Genomic DNA, 4,650 nt, shown 5'->3' on the forward strand with positions numbered 1-4,650 from the left:
TAACGGATATTGATATTGTATATGGGATCGGGTTGCATGCCGCAACAGTATTGGTACATATATATGTGGATCGGGTTGTGCATCCCAATAGAGAAGTTATATTATGATTGTTGTTGGTTGTTGGTTCTGTATTCGCGTTGTGCTGTGAAATTGAGCATAGATGATATTTTGAGGCCCACTGTTGTGTATTCTGTTCTGATTTTGATATTAATAGTTGTTTTCTCTATCCTGATGTTGTTTTACTTCTAATGGTACATGTTTATAATGAGTGCCTTGGTATAATCTCATCACTAATTCATCGAGGTTAGGCTCGGCACTTACGGAGTACAGGGGGTCGGTTGTACTCATACTACACTTCTACACTTCTTGTGCAGATTTTGGTGTTGGTCCCAGTGGCGCTTAGTGGAGATTTGCCCGGACTTCATGAGAAGACTTGAGATAGAGCTGCATAGCGGTCGTAGACCCTGAAGTCTCCTTCTTATCTACTATGTTGTTTATTTTGTTTCGAACGGTTGTATTTTATTTTAGATCTTATTTGTAGTACTTTTAGGAGCTCATGTACTTGTGACATCAGCTTATGGAAATATTAGACTAGACATCGTCTATGGAGTTTATTATGTATTTTAAAGTTCTACGGCTTTATCTTCTCATTAATCTGCTTTTAAATATGTTAAGGCATATAGTTGAGTAGCTAATATCGTCTGGCCTAGCAAGCGGATATTAGGCATCATCACAGCCACATGGTTGGGATTGCGGGTCGTGACAATATTACAAACTTTAAGTTTGATGACCATGGATGAAATTTACCCCTTCTTATGCTTTTTTTCTTTTATTTTTTTAATCGAGCTTGTGCCATGTCTTTTGAGAAATTTCAATATATATGGCACATGACGACTTGTTTTACTTTTTTCATGTCTAGGTTGGATGAGATTAAGTGTTTTTAAATTTAATCATAATATTCGGTTGTCTTGATTTTGGGTTGATGATCAAGATGAAAAATGTTTATATACACCATGATAGCTAGCTGTAACATGAAAAACATATGTTATTTGTCATATTGTTTAGTGGAGTAGTTATTGGTTGGAACTCTACAAACCTGTGTGGGCACGACACTAGAGCCTAGGATGATAGAAGGCCCAAATGATAATGCTAGAAGGCCCAATTATCATTTTCAGTTTCATAGGATGGTGTAACGACCTGGACGACCATTTTGAGTATTTTAGCTTTGTTCCCCTATTTATTGCCTCCTCTATATTATATTATGATTTTGTGACTTGTCGAGGTGGTTGGTTTTGGTTTCGGGTGAGTTTCGGAGTGGAATGGGAAACTTAGTCCCTAAGTTGGAAGCTTAAGTCAAAAGAGTTGACCGAAGTTTGACTTTTGTATAGAATACTCTGGAATGGACTTTTTACTATTTCGATAGCTCTGTATGGTGATTTTGGAATTTAGATCATGTCCGGATATTGATTTGGAGGTCCTTAGGTCATTTCGGTTTGAATTGGCGAAAGTTAGAAAGTTGAAGGTTAGGAATGTTGAGAAGTTTGACTGAGAGTTGACTTTATTGATATCAGAGTCAGATTCCAATTACCGAAGTTGTAATAGGTCCGTTGTGTTATTTATGACTTTTGTGCAAAATTTGAGATCAATTAGAATTGGTTTGGTATGAATCAGCGTTAGTTTTGGAAGTTGAATGTTCATGGTTTCAATAGGTTTGGATTGGGTTGCGATTCATAGAATTGATGTTGGTTGATGTGATTTTAGGCCTCGAGCAGGTCCGTTCTTTATTTTGGAACTTGTTGATATTTTCGGACGGGGTCCCAGGGAGCCCCTGATGTGAGTCGGATTGAAATCAGATCATTTTTTGACTTAATGGAATGCTGAAGCTACTGAGGTTCTAGTGCAATCGCACCTGCGCACTTTGGGCCGCAGGTGCGGCACCGCAGAAGCGAAGGTTGGTCCGGCTAGCTGGGACCGCATGTGCGGTCAGTTGTCAGTAGAAGCGGACGCGCAGAAGTGACTGGCCTCCGCAGATGCACTTAGGGTGTCCGCAGGTGCGATATTTTAGGGGCCTAAGTGAGGGCAGCACCTACGATGGAAATTTCGCAAGATTGGAGACGCAGATGCGGCTAAGGGCTCACAGAAGCGAGATCTCTGGGGAGAAAAGGGTGAGTTCGAGGGTTTCATTCATACTTCATCTTTTGACCTACAGAGTTCGGTTTGTGGCGATGTTTAGAGGGATTATCAAGAAAATTATGGGGGAAAGTAATTTTAACTCGGATTTGGCTATTATACGTGAATCCATCGTTGTTTTTGTTATTTATTAGTGTATTGAATTGAAAATTTTGGGAAAAAATTGTGAAACTTCATAGGCTATATTTTGTGGATTTGAAGGTCGATTTGAGATCAAAATTGAGTAATTTTTGTATTGTTGGACACATTATCGAATGGGTGTTCGGATTTTGTAGGTTTGGTCGGGTTCTGAGACGCAAGTCGGGGGTTGACTTTTTGAGTTGACTTTTTATTTTTCATTAAAGATTGCAACCATATTGTTCGAATAGTTTCCTATGGTTTGTATTTATGGTATAAAGTTGTTTTGGCTAGATTCGAGCAGTTCGGAGTTGGATAATCGCGGAAAAGGCTTACTAATGGATTGAGTTATCATGTATTGAGATAAGTGTCTTGCCTAATTTTGTTGGGGGGGAATTACCCCTTAAGATTGGTGTTGTTTTGCATTAATTATGGTACGTGAAGGCCGTGTACGCAAGGTGACGAGTGGGTACACATGCTAAATGTGGTAATTAGGAGTGGCAAACGGACGGGTCGGGTTGGATATGGTTCGGGTCAAAAACGGGTAATGAAAAATGGATAAATTATCTGATCCGGCCCATATTTAATACGGATAAAAAATGGGTTAACTGATGGATAATATGGGTAACCATATTATCCATGACTTTTTGAATATGAACACTTTTGAGAGAATTTCTAGTCTCCCAAACTTGAAGAAACCCCCAATTTGAGGCTTTACAAATATAAAAGTTAAACACATTAGTTATCCATTGGTTACCCTTTGGTTATCCATTTTCTAAATGGATAATATGGATCTTATCCATATTTGACCCATTTTTAAAAAGTTTATTATCCAACCCATTTTTTAGTGGATAATATGGGTGGTTAACTGTGTTCTTTTAACCATTTTGCCACCCCTAGTAGTAATTTACCGGCTAGAGTTATGTAAATTATTTTCATGCCTCTAATTAAATTGTCTTAACATGTTACCTTCATCATCATTAATCTATTCTTACGTGATTTACTTGATATTGTTAATACTTGTCTCATGTCTTAATTGTTATTTGCCTTTACATGCTTAGTTGAAGTTGTTGTTCTCTCATTTCCTTGTTAATTATTTAACTGTTGAGTTACCTTACTTGAAGATGTTATTTTTTGTAATATCTTATTGATGCATTATGGTTGTGATTCACATTGAGGAAAGATTGTAAATTATCGAAATACCATTATTGTTGAGATATTCACTTTCGATTGCTATTGTTGAGACTTGTACATATTGTGGTTGAGCCATGGGCTATTTATTATGGAAATATTATTGTTGTTGACTTATTTTGGCAAGTTGTGGTTTGGGCACTTGAGGTGTAATTTGTGAAATGTTGTGATATTGATACGCATGCGGTTGTTTAAGGATTGGGTTTGATACGCATGCGGTGAGATAAGGTGGGCTTGATACGCGTGTTGCTAGTAGGGGAACTACTTGAAGCCATGCGGTGTGATAAGGTGGGCTAAAATGCGGGTAGCTATTCAGAAAAATAATTTCCAAAACTATATGTAAGGCTCCTGTGGTAATATAAGGAAAGACTATGATTTGATTTGTGAAATAAGACTACTGCTACCTCGATAGTGATTCTTGTTGATACCTTTCATCTCCATCATTTGTGTTTTGTTTGCATCGTTTCCTTGGCATTCTCATTATGCGTTTTCTTCTGTGATGTCTTCATTGCCTTAATTTCAGTGTAGATATTCTTGTTTTATTTCTTCATCGTATCAGTTCCATAGTTTCCATTATTATACTATACTTTACTTGTTCAGTTTTTTATTTATCCCAGTAGGTGTCTTGACCTGACCTCGTCACTACTCTACCGAGGTTAGGCTTGACACTTACTGGGTACTGTTGTGATGTACTCATACTACATTTCTACATATCTTTTTGTGTAGATCCAGGCACTTCATACCATCCTAGGCATCAGCGAGACAATCTTGGATTAGAGACTTCAAGGTGTTCCTGCCGTTGTTCGCAGGCCTCGGAGTCACGCTCTATCTAATATCTATTTCATTTTCCTTTTTTATATATATTGTTGTTTTGCAATGTTCAGTACATTCATGTAGATCTTGTGACTCGATATCACTAAATGTTGGGTGTTATGTTCAGCTGTATTGGGGGAGTTCTTTTTTGTGACAGTTATTGGTTTAAATTGGAAGTTTTATTACTGTTTCTGTTAAATTCTTCATGTGTGTTAGGTTTACCTATTCTTAAAGACTAGGTGCCATCACGACATCCTACGGAGGGAGATTAGGGTCGTGACAAGTTGGTCCCAGAGCTCTAGGTTCATAGGTGTTATGAGTCATAAGCAGGTTTAGTAG

Source organism: Nicotiana tomentosiformis, chromosome 9, assembly GCF_000390325.3.
Source record: "Nicotiana tomentosiformis chromosome 9, ASM39032v3, whole genome shotgun sequence".
NCBI classification, from domain to species: domain Eukaryota; kingdom Viridiplantae; phylum Streptophyta; class Magnoliopsida; order Solanales; family Solanaceae; genus Nicotiana; species Nicotiana tomentosiformis.